Source organism: Schistocerca gregaria, chromosome 3, assembly GCF_023897955.1.
Source record: "Schistocerca gregaria isolate iqSchGreg1 chromosome 3, iqSchGreg1.2, whole genome shotgun sequence".
In the NCBI taxonomy this organism is placed as follows: Eukaryota; Metazoa; Arthropoda; class Insecta; order Orthoptera; family Acrididae; genus Schistocerca; species Schistocerca gregaria.
In genome coordinates this window covers 937,508,162-937,527,638 of record NC_064922.1, presented here as the reverse complement: position 1 = coordinate 937,527,638, position 19,477 = coordinate 937,508,162, and the positions used below count along the sequence as shown (strand labels likewise).

Genomic DNA, 19,477 nt, shown 5'->3' with positions numbered 1-19,477 from the left:
CACAGCAAAGTCTGTAGGCTCTGAAACACTATTGGAAGTAAACCAGGAGACCTGTCTATTGCTTAAAACCATCCTAAGAAGACCCCTTGCCACAGGCCACAGACAAAAATAAAATGGTTCTAAGCACTATGGGACTTAACATCTGAGGTCATCAGTCCCCTAGACTTAGAACTACTTAAACCTAACTAATCTGACATCCCACACATCCATGCCCGAGGCAGGATTCGAACCCGGGACCGTAGCAGCAGCGTGGTTCCAGACTGACGGCCCTACAACCGCTCTGCCACAGCGGCCGGCAGGCCACAGACATTCCATACCCTTTGAATGCGGTTACATTTCGACTAGCACAAAGCCAAACAAACACACACGTGTTGCCAGTTAAACTACATCTACGTCTACATAGATACTCGACGTGCCACCAAATGGTGCTTGGCGGTGAGTACCACGTCCCACTGTTAGACATTCCCTATCCTGTTCCACTCCAGCCAACGAAGCAAAATTACTGCACAGTGGTAAAATCTGCTACTACACGTTTTTTGTTTTTTTTTGCCTTGTCGATTTTTGTGTCTTCTTTGACTGGTCTAAATGGAGCGAAGCAAAAACAACTGTCCATATACTTTTGTATCAGCACATATTTCTTTTCCCTTGTCGTCGCGGTCCTCAGTCGAGATGTATGTTGGCGGCAGCAGGATCGCTCTAAACTCTGTCACAAATGCTTGTTCTCTGAACTTTCCCAATAGCGTTACTCAAAAATAAAGTCTTCTTCCCTTAAGGGACTCCCATTTTGCATCATGCAGAATTTCCGTAGTACTCGCATGTTTATCGAACCTATTGTTAAAAAATCTAGCAGCACGCATCTGAATTGACGTCTTCCTCTGATTCGATCTAGTGAGGGTCCCAGATACTCGAGCAGAGTGTTTGGCCGCACAAATGTTCGATATCTGGTCTCCATAACAGATGAATTACACTGTTCGAGAATTCTCCCAATAAATCGCAGTCGACCATTCCCCTTCCCTAAAAGTGACCTGAAGTGCTCATTCCATTTCATACCACTTTGCAACGTTACGCCTAGACACCTAATACTGTACTCTAAGATTACAAGATTGTTTTTCTCATTCAGCTACATTTACTTACATTTTCCGACTGCCATTCATCACACCACATGGAAATTCTCTCCAAGTCCTCTTGGACGTCACTCTAGGACGACACTTTCTCTTCATCAGCAAACAGTCGCAGATTGCTATATCGAAGTGTCTGTGTTTTATGGTGTACTACACTATGTCGTAGACAAACAGGCGTGTCTGAAGGAACACACACTGCTACAATCTACAGCTGTATTACATACTCCGTCCGAACAGGCCATGAAGATCCAACGGTACCAAGCGGCCGCCGTGTTATCCTCAGACCACAGGCGTCACCGGTTGCGGATATGGAGGAGTATGTGATCAGCACACCGCTCTCCTGGCCGTATGTCAGTTTACGAGACCAGAGCCGATACTTCTCAATCAAGTAGCTCCTCAGTTTGCCTCACAAGGGCTGTATTACATACTGGGTGGTTGTAATAAAACTGACCGTGCTCCGAGTGCTGTGTACATCAAGGGGCGCTGAAACATCGTAGGTAGACTATACTCATTAATCGGTGCGCTCGCAGAGTAAGCTTAAAATATTATAGTTCTACTTTCTGCCGCGAGGTAAAAATATGGCCCTCTAAGCAGTTGGGGTTCTTTGGGGGTGGAGACCAGACATCGAGGTCATCGGTCTCATCGGATTAGGGAAAGGCGGGGAAGGAAGTCGGCCGTGCCCTTTCAAAGGAACCATCCCAGCATTTGCCTGGAGCGATTTAGGGAAATCACGGAAAACCTATATCAGGATGACCGGACGCGGGATTGAACCGTCGTCCTCCCGAGTGCGAGTCCAGTTGTAAGTAGGCTGTTTAGGTTTTTTTTATTGGTAACGCCGCCGGCACGTAGCGCTCTGTATGAAAATCACTGGCTGTGCCGTGTGCAGTCTGTGGCTGGTTTGCATTGTTGTCTGCCATTGTAGTGTTGGGCAGATGGATGCTAACAGCGCGTAGCGTTGCGCAGTTGGAGGTGAGCCGCCAGCAGTGGTGCATGTGGGGAGAGAAATGGCGGAGTTTTGAAATTTGTAAGACTGGATGTCATGAACTGATATATATATTATGACTATTAAGGTAAATACATTGTTTGTTCTCTATTAAAATCTTTCATTTGCTAACTATGCCTATCAGTAGTTAGTGCCTTCCGTAGTTTGAATCTTTTATTTAGCTGGCAGTAGTGGCGCTCGCTGTATTGCAGTAGTTCGAGTAACCAAGATTTTTGTGAGGTAAGTGATTTGTGAAACGTATAGGTTAATGTTAGTCAGGGCCATTCTTTTGCAGGGATATTTGAAAGTCAGATTGCGTTGCGCTAAAAATATTGTGTGTCAGTTTAAGCACAGTCATGTACAATTTTTCTAAGGGGACGTTTCACAGTGTCTAACACATGCGCCACATTGCTCGGTCTCTAAGCAGACCAAATGTAGTGTGGTTGCACCAAAAGGACAGCGGGTGTTATGATCAGACACATGATAAGGCTGGTTCTGGCACGTTTATCAGGACATGGTCACAAGCTACAGCGTGTGATCAGTAAGGTCTCTCGGCTCGGGAACGTGCTGCGTCCATAACAGTGCTTGGTCGACAGTTGGTCGCAGCATATACAGTGTAATCAGGACAATATATTGTCAAATGGTACCCTTGACGTCAAGAGAAATGTCTATCATCCCTGATAGACACGATCTTTTAGTTATACCTAAAACCAGAGGTCACATGAATTTAGGTCAGAGGATCTGGAAGGCCACACCTCTCGAAATTAGCTATATATTCTTAAGCCCATTTATTCACATGCGGCCTCTTCGCAGTTGGTTTCTGTCAGCGACATTTCCGCAGCGCATCGCTGCTGTTAGTGTCGTTCCGATTAAACAACTTAATCAGCAGCGCACTGTCTTCCTTCTCAATAGCCATTGCCTTTCATATGTAAAACTTAACTCCTCTTAAGGCGGGTAGGACGTCAAACGGGGCGACTTGGAGCATGAGAGGCACCGCAGGACATTTTAATTTGCACTGTCTATACTTTCAAACGTAAATTAATAAAACTTTGTCAACATGACCAGGAAGGAGTCTGGATTGACACTCGTCGCTGCGGAAGTTCAAAACATAACAAAATAATTCTTTTTTACATGTGGAATGTCATTCATCATTTTTTTTCACTTACTATTGGCTGCATTTGTTGCTATAGGTACACTTTTCTTCATAAGTAAGACAGACTGTTCGATGAATTTTGCACAGCATACAAACCATACTTACAGGTGTCTGAAACTCTAGAATCTATTTAATGTATGAACAAATGAATGAGCTGTTACGTTTTAAACTTTATGTTTAGAAAAAAATCAAATTCTTTAGTTAATTATCTCAATGTTTACCACAGTTTTTAATATATTTGGAAAATTCTAGAGTTTCAGACATCTGTAAGTATGGTTTGTATGATGTGCAAAATTCATCTAAGAATCACTCTTACTTGTGAAGAAAAATGTACCTATAGCAACAAATGCAGCCTACAGTGAGTGAAAAAATGATGAAATTTCATTTCTAAAAAAAATATTTTGTTATGTTTTTGCTCTTCCACTGCTATGAGTGTGAATCCTGAATCCTTCCTGGACATGCTGACAAAGTTTTATGTATTTATTTGTAAAATATAGACAGTGGAAATTAAAATGTCCTGTGGTGCCTCTCATGCTCGAAGTCGGCCTGTTTGACGTCGTACCACCCTTAACCCTCTACAGCAACATTCATTTCACAAAAGAAATCAATTCTTGTCACCAAGCAACAAACAGAATACTGACGTCAAAACAGGACACATTCCACATTCTGACTGCTTACAGCGTCATATTTTCACCTGGTGGCACGAAATAGAATCATTGTTTTTCTCAGCATACTCCGCGATGGCACCTGTTAGTCGCCATACCTAACATGTTTCTGTGTCCTGCAATGTATAAACGCCACACAGCAGCGCCCAAAACACTGTCAGTTTAATTGAAACTGCCCGGTAGAGGAAATGTCTTCACAATTACTAATGTGATCAGACTTGAGCTGCACAATTTATTAGTGAAAGACGAAAATTTATGCTGGACCTGGAGTTGACATGGATTTCACTTTTCTCGCGAGTGGTCGCCGTAACCACTTCGGCTATCTTAGCAAGCTGCCTGGACCGACCGAAACCTCCATATGTCACGCGTGAGACAATGTCCTGCACTCGGACTGTTGCTGTGTCCCCCGCACGAGCATGCAGCCATACGTTTCTGGACACTGAATAACACACCTAAAACACAAAGACTGCGAAACATGATAAACGGGTATTCATTGGACAAATATATTACAGTAGGACAGACATGAGATTACATTTTCATGCAGTTTGGGTGCATAGATCCCGAGAAATCAGTACCCAGAACAACCACCTCTGGCCGTAATAACGGCCTCGTTACGCCTGCGCATTGAGTCAAACAGAGCGTAGATGACGCGTACAGGTACAGCTGCCCATGCAGCTTCAACACGATACCACAGTTCATCAAGAGTACTGACTGTCGTACTGTGATGACCCAGTTGCTCGGCCACCATTGAACAGACGTTTTCAATTGGTGACAAATCTGGAGAATGTGCTCGCCCGGGCAGCAGTCGAACATTTTCTGTATCCAGAAAGGCCCGTACAGGACCTGAAACATGCGGTCGTGCATTATCCTGCTGACGTGTAAGGTTTCGCAGGGATCGAATGAAGGGTAGATCCACAGGTCGTAACACATCTCAAATGTAACGGCCACTGTTGATAGTGCCGTCAATGCGAACAAGAGGTGACTGAGACGTGTAACCGATGGCACCCCATACCATCACGCCGGGTGATATGCCAGTATGGCGATGACGAACACACGCTTCCAATGTGCGTTCACCGCGATGTCACCAAACACGGATACGACCATCATGATGCTGTAAACAGAACCTGGATTCATCAATGACGTTTTGCCTTTCGTGCACCCAGGTTCGTCGTCGAGTACACCATCGCAGACGCTCCTGTCTGTGATGCGGCCTCAATGGTAACCGCAGCCACGGTCTCCGAGCTGATAGCCCATGCTGCTGCAATCGTCATCCAACTGTTCGTGCAGATGGCTGCTGTCTTGCAGACGTCCCCATCTGTTGACTCAGGGATCGAGACGTGGCTGCACGATCCGTTACAGCCATGCGGATAAGACGCTTGTCATCTCGACTGCTAGTGATACGAGGCCGTTGGGATCCAGCACGGCGTTCGTATTACACTCGTGAATCCACCGATTCCATATTCTGCTAACAGTCATAGAATCTCGACCAACGCGAGCAGCAATGTCGTGATACGATAAACCGCAATCGCGATAGGTTACAATCCGACCTTTATCAATGTCGGAAACGTGATGGTACGCATTTCTCCTCCTTACACGAGGCATCACAACAACGTTTCACCAGCCAACACCGGTCAACTGCTGTTTGTGTATGAAAAATCGGTTGGAAACTTTCCTCATGTCAGGACGTCTTAGGTGTCACCATCGGCCCCAACCTTGTGTGAATGCTCTGAAAAGCTAATCATTTGCACATCACAGCATCTTCTTCCTGTCCGTCAAATTTTGCATCTGTAGTATGTCATCTTCGTGGTGTAGCAGTTTTAATGGCCAGTATTGTACATGCCTAGATAGCAGCGACAATAATTGAATAAGTCTCCCATTGTGGCTGTCACAGCACTGTGGACCGCAGGACGGGAGACATACGGTGACACACGGAAGCATGCTTAGGTAGCGGAAATGGTTAAGGCGAAAGCTCGCAAAAAACGGGGTTTCCTGGTTCGAGGTCTGGTCCGATACAAATTTTCGCACGTCTCTGATGTATTTTGCTGCTGATTTCTAATCGTATTCACAGCTAAGAATCCACTTCTTCTAGTCAAAGATTCTGCTCATTCTATACGTCAGGTCGTTTCTGCATATGGAGAACAAGAGCAGACGTATTACTTTCCTCTGGTCCACCCCTGACGATACTCTCTCGTCGACGACCACAAACTATGTTGTGTTATTTAAAAACGGTTCGAGCTACTCACATACCTGTCAAAATGTTCCACATGGTTTGTTCATGTTGCATTTAATCATGGAATTCAACATTTCGTCCGAATGCTGATCAACTCCGGCTACATAAAATATACTCTAAGACAACAACAACCACAACAAAAGAAGAAGAAGACGCACGATGAACGAAGAGTCCGAATGGGACGGATATTGATAGGTGTGATTTGCATGCACAGAAAAACAAGTGATTACAATTTCATAAAAAACGTTGGACAATTTCTTCAAATGAAAAAGCTTCACAAATCGAGCAAGTCAATGGCGGGTTGGTCCATCTCCGATCTTTATGGCAGCAGCTATTCGGCTTTGCGTTGATCAACAGAGTTGTTGGATGTCCTCCTTAGGGATATCGTGGCGAATTATGTCCAATTCACGGTTAGATCGTCAAAATCTCGAGCTGGTTGGAGGGCCCTGCCAGTAATGCTGCAAACGTTCAAATCTGGGAGAGATCCGGCGACTTTGCTCGCCAAGATAGTGTTTGGCAAGTACGAAGACAAATAGTAGGAGCTCTCTACGTGTGTGGGCGGGCGTTATCTTGCTGAAATGGAAGCCCAGGATGGCTTACCATGTAGGGCAACAAAACGGGGCGTAGAATATCCTGCTATAAGAAGAAGTGGTTCTGTGCACCATCACTCCTGGTTCTCGGGTCTTATGGCGGGCGTCGTCTGTGGCGTCTCCAGACACATCATCGCTGATCATCAGGGTTCAGTTCGGAGGGAAGCTCATCACCTAAGACAGTTCTGCTCCAGTCAATCAGATTCCAGGTCGAAGGTATGTCTGGAGACGCCCTTGAAGTTGCTGGATACCAACCTGAGTGTCGCCCGCCATACAGCCCGACAACCGGGTGTAATGGATCGGGGTACCATTTCTTCCCATAGCTGGACCTCTTTGGTTGTTATCCGTGGAACAGCGGTAAATCGACGATATTCTATGTCCCCCTTTCTTGCCCTTCGTGGCAAGCCAACCTGGGCTTAACATTTCAGCAAGATAAGCGAGGTGGTATAGTGGTTAGCACACTAGACTCGCATTCGGGAGGGCGAGGGTTCAATCACGGATCCGGCCATCCTGATTTAGGTTTTCCGTGGCTTCCCTAAATCGCCCCAGGCAAATGCCGGGATGGTTCCTTTGAAAGGGCACGGCCGACTTCCTTCCCCGTCCTTCTCTAATCCTATGAGACCGATGACCTCGCTGTTTGGTCTGTTCCCCCAAACAACCCAACCCAACCTGAACTTTCAACAAGATGACGCCCACCAGCACACGGCGATATTTTCTACAGTGTGTCTTTGTGCTTGCCAAACCCAGCCTTAACCAACAGGGTCGCCGGATCTCGCCCAATTGAGAATGTTCGGAGCATTAAGGGCAGAGCCCTCCAACCAGCTAGGGATTTGGCGATCTAACACTCCAAATGGACATAATTTGGGACGATATCCCTCAGGAGGATATACAACAATTCTGTCAATAAATGCCAACCCGAATGACTGCTTGCATAAGGGTCAGAGGTCGACCACCAGTTATTGACTTGCTCAGTTTGTGAAGCTCTTACTCTTGAATAAATCACCCACTTTTCCTGAAATTGTAATGATTTGTTTTTGCGGGAATCACAGTAAATGTGAGAGAGCACGGAGTGAACAAACGGTGAGATATGTAGGTTTGGATCGGTCAAGGCGGCGTTCTCGGATAGCCGTAGTGGCGAGGCGTCCGCCCGGGTAAAGCGGGAATCCGGGTTCGAGTGCCAGTCACGCACAAATTTCCGTATGTCATTAATAAATCGTGCGGCTGAAGTCGCAGATTGCTGCTCACCCTCTGCTTCAGATCGTTTCTTAACATGGAGAACAAGATCGGTCCTATTATATTCATCTGGTCTACTAGTGACGAGACCCGTATCTCTGATGAAGTCTCTCGCTCAGGGCGACATAATGGGTTATGTTGCTTACAATGGGTTCGAGACACTCACACATCTCTTAACCTGTTCCGTACGATATGTTACGAGCTGTGTATTGTATAATGGAACTCAAAATTTGTCTGAATACTTTTTACCATCAGATACATAAAGTATCACTTCTGATTCCTTCTGTGCAGGGCCAGGAAAGTTTTGAAAGTTGTCACTTTTTTATAGTTATTTCTATTTCCCACAGAGGGGTGTGGGCTGGCAGCGCTTAGAAACCGTTCTTCAGCCGTAGGTTACATGAACTACCTTTACAAAAATTGTTAAAACATATAAAAGATAACAATAACAGATGAGTTTGTAAATAAAACTTGGGTGGACGATATTTACGATTTTTATATAAAAACAAGTGACAGCAAACGAGGGGTTTGTAAAATACACATACACACAATATGAAAATGGTTCAAATGGCTCTCAGCACTATGGGACTCAACAGCTGTGGTCATCAGTCCCCTAGAACTTAGAACTACTTAAAACTAACTAACCTAAGGACATCACACACATCCATGCCCGAGGCAGGATTCGAACCTGCGACCGTAGCAGGCGCACGGTTCCGGACTGCGCGCCTAGAACCGCGAGTCCACCGCGGCCGGCCTGCACACAATATACTGATGTTTTTTAAAACTCATTTGACGATTACGGTTAAAATACAGCCACTGATGAATGTGAATGATTCCATGGTGCAATGGTAATGCTACATGATACATGTAAAAATTGACGTGTTGAAGGTCCTTTTTGGAAGCCTGTAGAACCGCAGGTAGAGACGAAAAATGAGGAAGGTGGCTGAAGGGAGAAGGAAAAAAATGGAAGGATGGTCTGAGATGGAGCGTTGTTAGCAGGGTAAGAGAGAAGGATATATCTCGATACGGATTTCATTGTTGGGGAGCGGGAGATGGTTAAAATTCGGGCGGGAGAGGATGGATACAGCATGAAGGCGCGTGAAGGTGGAATAACTGGAATTCGAACGCTCACATCGTAAAGTTGTGCAGAAACCAAACGGTGACTGCGATTGGCAGATCACCTAAAAGGGCAACAGGGCTACTATACTGCTTACACCACGCTTGTTCTCCTTTTTCTGGAATACTGTAGTGCGGTGTGGGATCCGCGTTAAATGGGGCACACAGAGGACGAAGAGAAAGTTCAAAGAAGCGTAATTCGTTTTGTATTATCGCCAAATATGGAAGAGGTCACCACAGACATGATCCATGAATTGATATGGCAATCATTAAAACAAATACGTTTCGCTGCAGCAGGATCTTCTCATGAAATTTCAATCACCAACTTTCTCCTGAGTGTCTGGAAATATTTTCTTGCCGCTCAGTTACAAAGGAAGGAATGATCATCGTAATAAAATAAGATAAAACTGAATGATTTAAGTGTTCGTTTTGCCTCCTTTCTGTTCGAGGGTGAGACGGTAGAGAAACAGCTGTGCGGCTGGTCCCAGCGGAGGATCGAGTCCTCCCTCGGCCATGGGTGTGTGTGTTTGTCCTTAGGATAATTTAGGTTAAGTAGTGTGTAAGCTTAGGGACTGATGACCTTACCAGTCAAGTCCCATACGATGTCACACACATTTGAACATTTTGGTAGAGAAACAGCTTGAGATTGGTTCGATGAAACCTCTGTAGGCACTTAAGTGTGAACTGCTGAGTGACCATGCACATGCAGATGTAGAGGTAGATACTGGCACGCGGCGAGAGTTTCTACTGTTCGTCTTCGTGGTTGCCAAAGCCTACCTTGGCCAGCACGGTTGCCGGATCTCTACCCAATTGAGAATGTTTGGAGCATTACGGACAGCTACCGCTGACTAGCCCGGGATTATGACGATCTAACGCCACAATTGGACATAATCTGCCATGATATACCTCAGGAGGATATCCAACAACACCAGTCAATACCAGGCTGAATAACTGCTTCCATAAGGGCGAGCTGTGGATCAATGCGTTGTTGACTTGCTCAATTAGTGAAGCTCTGTCTCTTGAATAACTCTTCCAATTTTTCTGAAACCGTAATAATTTGTCTGTAAATGTACATCACATCCGCCGATTTCCGTCCCATTTGGATTATTCCTTCGATATGTGTCATGTTTTTGTATCCTTTCTGTGCAAAGGCAGGAACATTTTTGAGACTCGCCTGTTTTTTTTTTTTTTTTCTTTATTGTGATTTCATTCCCCTGCCCCTAAGGGGGCACAATCCACCACTCTTCAGCCGAGTGACATGACAAAATAAGAATAAAATGTTACATACATAAGGCGATAAAAAAGGGAACATAAAACAATGGGAGAAGATGGAGGTACAAATAGACTGACAGGGAGACGGTCAAGGGGGACAGTTGAAAAAGTCACCATAAAGTTCAGAAACACAGTTGGCGATTCTTAAAACACAGAGAAAGTTGGCTACAGTATTAAAAACACTCCAGAACAACACACTTAAAACCCTCTTGGAGCACACACGACGAAGAATAAAACTGCCAGGTGGGACCTGCCGAGGGAAAGGTCAGAGAGGATGGAAAAGGAGGGGAGAGCAAGGGGTAGCAGGGGAGAGGGCGGGATGAAGAGAATAGGGGTGTCAGGAAGTACACGAAGAGGCAGGAGACACGTGGGAAGGGAGATGAAGAGGGAAGACAAGGCAGGAGGGAGTGCAGAGACACTGAAAGGGGGCACAAGAGAGGGAGAGGGAGTAGGAGGAGGAAGCTGCTCAGGAGGAGGGAGGGGGAGGAGAGGGAGCCCTGAGGAGGAGGCAGGAAGATGGGGTTAGAGTTGGTAGGAAAGGTAGATGTCAGCGCGAAGCTCATCACCCAGGAGGGGTAGATGGTAGAAGTTGGGTTGGGAAAGGAGATAGAGGGTGCAGAGGTGGAGAGAGGGTGGGACACAATGGTAAAGGCGCGGCAACCGGTTGGGGGTGGAGAGGAAGGCAGACACCAGGGTGTGAGGGGGATCAAGACGACAGACAATATATAGTGTGCGGATGTGTTCACGGAAAAGGAGGAGGTGGGGGAAGGTCGTAGAGAATGCGCGTGGGGGACGGAAGGTGGACGCGGAAGGCAAAGCGGAGCACATGGCGTTCGAGGATTTGGAGGGCTTTATAGGACTGGGGAGGGGCGGAAATCCAAGCTACGCCGGCATAACAGAGGATGGGGCGGATCAAGGATTTGTAGGTGTGAAGGATGCTGGAAGGATGCAGACCCCACGTCCCGCCAGACAGGAGTTTCAGGAGGCGGCGTCTGTTGTGAGCTTTGTTTTGGATGGTAAGGAGATGGGGAGTCCAGGTGAGGTGGCGGTCGAGTGTGAGGCCAAGGTATTTGAGGGTAGGAGTGAGGTGGATAGGACGGCCAAAATGGTGAGGTAGAAATCAGGGAGGCGGAAGGAGCGGGTGATGCGGCCTATGATGACCGCCTGGGTCTTGGAGGAGAGACAAGTCTCCCCCGATCGTATTTTTTATCGCATTCATTTCGTCGGGTAGACTCGCGATATTTTTATCGACTCGCCAGTCTTCGACACTGCACGCGTGTGTGCGGCAGCGGCGCCCCGGTAATAGGCACGGCGGTGGCGCTTTCATTGCTTTAGGAGCCGCGTTCGCGAGGCGGAGTCGCGCGGGTTGCGCGCCGTAGTTGCGGCGCGTTCCGCGGGCGGCGCTGGCGGCGGCGCGTGTTGTTGGCGGGAAGCGGGCGGCGGCTGCCTGCCGCCAGTGTCAGCCCGCTCTGCAGGCCGCGACGCCCGTGCTCTCTCTCTGTCCGCCCGCGCCGTGCCTTACTCTCACGGCCGACGGGCCCCGTCACCGATCGACCGGCTCGCCGCGCACCGCACGCCGAACTCACTCTCTCCCGAAACGCGCCTCGCGCCAAACAACTGAAGAGCGCCGCTCGCCGTCGCCGAAGCAACCGCGTCGCGGGGCAACCGGCCTGAAAAACGTACCGTGCGACGCCCCCGTATGACGCTCTCCCTCGAATGATGGAAACAATGGCAAGGTAAGTGCGTCCACGGTCCGTTTATAACGCTGCATACCGTCCTAATATCGTGGAGGACACACATACATACGGAAGCATATCTGATCGATTCTCTTTCGCCCGAACTGTTTTTCTTTTACTCCAGGCGACCTAGAGGGCTCCTTGCGTTCGTCCCCATTGCAGAGTCACGGTTCTCTAGAGAAAGACAAATTTCTTATTGAACTTAGTCAGCAGCGTGATTCGCGAGTCTCTGTGCCATATCGAAAAACAACTTGCAGTTAACCTGCACCTGTAGGATGTATATTCTCATATAAACAATATCAGTTGCTGTCGCTGCATAAAAATGTTAAAAATTTAGCCTCTGCTTGTCCGACTCCAACCAACCGCTCATCGTGTCTGAGTTTCGTGGAGACTTGCTCCCCTCCCCTCCGCTGCACTTCTCTCCTCCTCCTCCTCCTCCTGCCCCCCCCCCCCTCTCCTATCCTTTGCCTCTTCTTTTCGTTCCCCCACCTTGAATTTACTCTCCCGTCTTAGGCCCCTTTCTTCATCTTCCATTCTTCCCTCTGCCATCTCCATTCCTCCATCTTCCCAGTGTTCGCAATGTGTTTTCGCTCACGACTATGGCACAGTGCTTTCTTGGCCGGTCCCGTACAGAGTGTGATAGTGCCCAAACCTCTCCCAACTGAATTATTTGGTATGGTGATTGATCTGTAGAGTAGACCGAAGTACAGCTCAGGTTACAAGGTCATTATCTTGTTGTGACTATGCGAGGCCAACGAGTTTGTAGTGCCAAATAAAGGTTGTGGCAACGAACTGATTTGTAGCGTAGTGTAATGTTTACATTCGCGCAATATGCAATGCACTTTAGCATATCTAATGTGTTTGTCAAAAGCGGAACAAGATAAATTCGCAAAACGGATATTACATAAAGGACACGCCTCCGATCAGTATTTTGAGGCATATTTCGTACGTGTGTCGTAAATAAGTTACGATTAATAAAGGTACACGGGGTGGGGGGAATCCATTGCGTAACTTTTGCCCGGTTCTCGACTGTAGACAGTTGTTAAAAACTCCTCCGTAAAGTACAGTGTAGGGTTCAAAGAGTTTATGACCTTGGGAACATAAAAATACCAGTTTCTGCTTATTCACTATTTTTTTCTGCACATAATTAGTTGGTTCCTTGCGAAAGTGAGAGCTTAGCAGTCTACCGATGGTGTAGTTTCCTTTTCCGTGAACTGTTTGAGAAAGATGTGCTTTCTTTTCGTCAATTTTTTTGTCGCGAATCTGTGACTAGCACCGCGTATCTTTCCCATTTGCGAAAGGGTCTTGGTGAAAGTGGAGGATGAGACGTCGAGGGGTGGAAGGGAACAGGTGGTTGGCGACAAACAGTCTGCCCTGAGCGGGAGAGTCCACTGCCGCCTCCCTCGGAGCACTACCACTATGGCGGAAGCGACGCTCGCCGAATGCTGGGTCGATATTCTGACGAAAAACGCTGCTACTGTCGCGTGACGCAGGCGTCTGCACGCGACGCCGTTGTCTTGTGTTCTGCCACGCACAGTGTTACCTTCCCCTCCCTCCCTGCCTCTCTGCCCTAACTCTTTTTTTTACACCGCTGCATCGATGCAACAACAGACTCAACTACGCGCTATAATGTTAGCATGCACTGGCTGCTAGGCAATGACACAGCAGGCTGAGCACCGCATATGCCGGCAAAGTTTCGGAGATTGTTCAGGGATATTTTCTGAGCATATTCTTGTTTGAGAAAGATGTGCTTTCTCTTCAATTTTTTTGTCGTGTATCTGTGACTAGCAGCGTGAATCATTTTCATTTGTGAAAGGGCCATGGTGGAAGTGGATGATGCATGGTCTCCGGTGACTCGTTACAAAGTAATCGTATTTCGTTCGATTCCATACCCCCGTTTGTATTTCATAGAAAATATCTGATGAACACTGAAATTCTCCACGGTGTGCATCGTGTGTTCTGTTTGGAAACAAACTTTTTTCATGCAGCCACGGTACATTCTGTTGACAATAGGAATGGCCACTTTACTCTCCGCCCTCAAGCTTTTATGCCGTACTGCTCGGTTCTGTCTCGTGTCTGTTTTCCAGCAATCACTTTGTTTACGCGGTGCTGTCAGAGCCGAGTTTCGTAAACCGATTTCCTGATTCCGCTGCTATTTGATCGCGTAACCACTCCAATATCAATCCTGAAAATGCGACTTTGGCTGCCGGATTTCACTACTGCGAGCAATATTCGCTGCCACGTAAACGAACAACCGTTTCAGAAACGTGCTTAGTTTGTTAGGTTACGTTGTGTTTCTAAGAATGTCCGCCTAATCTGGACGCTGTGACTTTTTGTACTGTGCAATGGCCGCAATTTTAGACTAAGCATGAAAGTTACCTACCTCCGATATTTAATTGAAGAGAACACCTAGCGTGTTAACCAAACGAGAAACCAGAACAGCTGATTTCTAGAGGCCATTTGTGTAAAACAACTGACGATCTGAAAGCTATTTGCCCAGTCTAGCAAAACTGCTTCAGTCCTTGTCATGTAAACACGACAGCGAAAAACAGTTTCCGAAATTCGGCTTTTGTCTACCGGAAGTTGTCTTGTTTAAACGTAGGAAGTATTAATTGTACGTCAACAGTGCAGTTGTGCAACAGTCATATTGCTGTATAGATTCACTCAGTGCTAAGGGCCATAGACTTTGTGATCTTTCCAACTAAATATAGATGACAAAAACATTTCTCCCCTCCTGTGCCCGCATGTTGATATTATACATTTCACTCTCAACTACAGTGAAGAAAGCGCTTTTAATACGTTGATTTGGGTTGAGGATTGCGAAGTATAGGCTTCTGATCATAGTACCAAGAAAAAGTGCTCATTGCTGTTGTATTTGTTCACTGTACGACGTCTGGATGTAAACATTCTTGTATCGAGAAACACAATAAAAGAAATTCGTTAGAAGGGGTATACCTAGTCTTTGTATTCTCGTATTACATTCAGAGCACTATGGCCGACAGATTGTTATTCTTTTAGAGAATGTAGCTGTTGGTTGCTGGATAACCACACTACTCTATAAGCAGCACCTTTCATCAGTAGTAAATGCTTTATCCTCGCTCCGCAATAGAATTTTCAATGTTGTTGAATTTTAAGCAGTGTTGGGCCTTGAAATGATACGTCTCTCGTACTGTGCATGATGAAGTAACCAGGTTTACAATGCGACTGTACTCGCCGTTGTGGTTTATAAGCAAAATGTTCCAACACGAGACAGTGATCTGTCCGGTAGCCATTGCTGTCGGCCAATGCAGAGTTGCCAGGCTGGACTCCCGATGGTCATATCGAATTCTACTGCTGCATGTTTTGAAAAGGGGTCCACTGAGGCTTGTGATTCCAAATAAACAGCAAAGTGAATAAATGAGAGAGGAGTCGACACTCCCTCATCTAAGCGATGTCAAACTGCAAAGCGCACACTCATTTCGGACAACATCACTTATTGATTTAGAGTGATGAAAAAAGTCATCCTATAAGCTATAGCGCATGATTACAGGGATTTTCAAGGCAGCTTTCATACGTGTAGGGAAAAGGCAACGAGAGGTAAGCTACAGGAGAGGTAAATGCTAGGGAAATTCTTCTGGCAAACTGGTTTCCTGGCGTTGTTCAAATAAGCAGAAAATGCAGTCGAGGTAGCAAGCAGTACCTGGAATGAAACTACTGAACAACGTGGCACAGTGGTTGAGAACTAAAATCTCATTAGAGAGGAGAGCCGTTTAAATATCCGTGAGTCCATCCAAGGTTTCTCTGATTTCTCCCAACCACTTAAAGCTAATGTTGCAGCGGTTCGTTTGAAAGAGCCATGTCCAATTGAAGAGTGGAAATGGAGACGATTCTAAGTTCCTACTCCCACATTTTCCAGGAAAATCAAAAAGCAATTTATCTCCTTTTGTATGTAAATTATTATTATACCACAGTATTATGCTGTCTGCCTCATCACTGCAAAAAATAATGTAATAAACAAGTTTTTAAGAATGTACAAAGTCCCACACTAGGAAACTGACTGGTTCTCAGCGCCAATGAAAATATTTTGGTTTAAAGTGTCATGAATACAGAAGCATTACTTTTTGTGATAACACAAGTACAGAAATACAGCAGTAATATTTTAACTAGTAGAACTATAGTCAGCAAAAACCATTTCACGTTTCTTTTAAATTGTTTACAAGAGAATTTAATTAAATTCAAGTAAAAATTATGTTTTTACGTGTTTTTTTACACAACTCCGTTCTTGAGATCAGATGTTGCGAAGTTTACAGTAAACGTCACTGCGTTTTTGGGGAGCAAATAGTAACATCAACAGGCATTTCAGTTCTGCAACCGATGAGGTAAGATATGGCATACATCTACCATGGTCTTTCCTTTTTCGAATACATTGACTTTCTATTCTTCTGCTTGAGTCAGAAATTTTATATAGCTGTTTGAGATGGATGGGTACTAGGCTCTTTGATTATACTGCATTTCGAGATTTTACACGCCTACATAGACAACAGTGTTTCAATTGAATCTTCAAAATCAAAGAGGTTGTTTGTATCATTGGAATTACTGGTTCATAGCTTTAGCTGATTCTACAATTTTATGTAAATCTTGCAGAAGAAAGACCTTTCTTATTACTCTTCGTTTCTCCATGATTGCAAAACCTCTTTCGCAGCGTAAGAACCTGTGCCCACTCATCAAGAACCTGTGCATTACCTCTTCAAGCCATCGCACGCTGTGTAGAGATGGCCTTGTTGCAGGGCACTGGAATCTCACTGAGAAGCAGTACTTGGCGCACATACCATGCAGCATCCGGCAATGGATGTTTGAAACATGTTCTCCGTGATTTGACACTTGAACAAAATCTAGTGATATGTAACAAAGTATCGAGAACACAATAGCTCTGAGAAGTCGTTTTGCGAACGAATGGCATTTAGAAATTTTCCATTTCCATTCATCAATTGCTTGCCTGTCTCTAATCCAATAGTAGCTTGTGCTCCATCGCTAATAATCTAGTTTTCGACGGGACGTTAATATCTAAGCTTCCTTTCTTTTCTTCTTAGAAAGAAGCTATGATTCCCCTCCTGCCAGCGATCGACACACATTGAATACACGTCCTCTTCCCCCTCTCTGCATCCATCTCTCTCTCTCTCTCTCTCTCTCTCTCTCTCTCTCTCTCTCTCTCTCTCTCTCTCTCTCTCTCTCTACCTCATTCTCCCACCTCTATCTAACTATATCTATCTAGCCATCTATCTCCGCCTCCCTTCTCTTTATGCACTATATCCATCTCCACTTCCCTACTTACTGTCCCACTCCTCCTCAAATCTCTCTCTGTACATCTCTTCCTCCCCCACTCTCTTTCGATCTCTGTCTTCCTGTCTTTCTTTTCCACCTGTCCACCACCCCTCTACACCTCTCATCCCCCTCATACATCTCCCCCTGCCTCCCCTCTCTGTTTCCTCCTCCATCTCATGCAGCCCATTCCCTCATCTATCCATGTCAACTTATCCGTGACCATGCTCATCGGTATGTATACCTTCGCAATTAAGTTCAATAAAGCAAGCTGACACCCCTACCGCAACATGCCTGCCATGCAGGATGGGCTACTCACCAGGGGCTTGAAAATAACTTTTTTGACCCTGACATATAGGCTTCTTCACAAAGCAGGACGCTAAATCAGGCCATACTACTCCCAAAACAACACACCTATCCTGCAGGGCAGCCTACATGTCTGAGCCCAGAAAACCGTTTCTTGCCCCTGATATGTAAGCTGACCTGCACAGCAAATTGAGTTGGAAGGCTGATAGTTACCACCCAACAGGCCTGTCGTGCAGGGCAGCCTATGCACCAGGGGCTGAAAAAACATGTTTTTGCACATATATCCACTCCAGCTACAGTTAGATCATAAACCCCACAGTGCTGGTATTCACAAAGGAGGCTAGTTCCATACCAGATTGGTAGACACCAGTCCAGGGGATATATGTAAAACAAGATATTCGCTTAGAGTTGCTAAAATGTTCTTTATTTTACTCTGCAACCAGTTATGGTTTTATATTGAAGCTACATTCTTGTGGAAAATAAATACATGATATGGTGAATACTGAAATACTTAACAAAACAGGAATGTAAAAGTTTCGGCATGAAATATGGCTACACTGTGCTGTGGTGAAGGAACTTCAAATGATTGCGGAAGTAAGTCAGGTAGATTTAAAAGTGATGTGCCCAATAAAATCAGAGGAAAAAAAGACATGCTATGATTATAGAAAACAATTATAAAAAACATGGAGAAACCTATAATCATGTTCATAATATGTTCCACAAACAACAAAGTAGAAAGTAGGAATGTTAGATCTGCCTGCAACCAAAGTTTTAAGGGACTGTCCGAAATGTTTGGCTGTGCTGCTGTTGAATTATTGTTCCTGATATTGGTCTGAACTGAAGCAAAAAGTAAAGGAGGAAGCGAAAATCTGGCCACAGTGGTCTTAGGGCAGATTCCCTGCCTCATAAAGTAAAGACCTGAGTTACGGTTCTGCATCGGACTTTGTAATGAGTTCGACTTCGAACTTCATCTGGTGTATAGAGTACTAATGTAAAAATATTGAAATAACCTGTGATAAATAAATACAATTTGGGCGTAATGAGTAGATCTGAAGACGGCAAAAATACACTGGTTCAAATGGCTCTGAGCACTATGGGACTTAACTTCTAAGGTCATCAGTCCCCTAGAACTTAGAACTACTTAAACCTAACTAACCTAAGGACATCACACACATCCATGCCCGAGGCAGGATTCGAACCTGCGACCGTAGCGGTCGCGCGGTTCCAGACTGTAGAGCCTAGAATCGCTCGTCCACCCCGGATGGCAAAATACACTGGTGTGTTGGCTATGTGGTAGAGTAGTTAAATACAATTATTTTAAAGAAAGAACTATAAATTTACGGGAAATAAGTGGAGGTCAATTAGGGAATAACGTCCTGTTGGCAGTAGACGCTACGGACACTAAATAGGAATAGGCCAATTCGTCGTTTGAGCTCCCCCACTGCTATGCCACAGTAATTAAAGGCACTGGGCTTATTCCAAACGTTCACAGTCGCTCTTAGGAATTTCCTATCAATAACAGGCTGCTTCACGTGTAGTAGAGATTAGGACACGTGAAAATAGCCGGGTTGCGCCATGTTTCGGAATCCACGTTAAACTGGAAGTCGCTCTATAAGTAGGTAGAAATTCATATCAGAGCTCTGAAAATGGATACAAGCCACATCCAGCAACACGATGCTTAATGACGTCATACCTGCCTTCGAGTTGAGGGCACTTTTCTTCTTCTTCTTCTGCCGCCGCCGCCGCCTTTACACCCTCATTAGACCGCTTCAGTCATT

At 45.6% G+C, this 19,477-nt stretch overlaps 1 protein-coding gene across 1 annotated transcript in view; it reads left to right on the top strand.

Annotated features, from left to right (window-relative positions):
• Positions 1-11,827: 11,827 nt before the first annotated feature.
• LOC126355837 (proton channel OtopLc-like) overlaps positions 11,828-19,477 on the top strand; it is a 642,361-nt gene continuing 634,711 nt past the window's right edge. The window contains exon 1 of the mRNA XM_050006292.1: positions 11,828-12,095. The gene's annotated coding sequence lies outside the window, so the exon portion shown is untranslated. The remainder of the gene's footprint in view (positions 12,096-19,477) is intronic.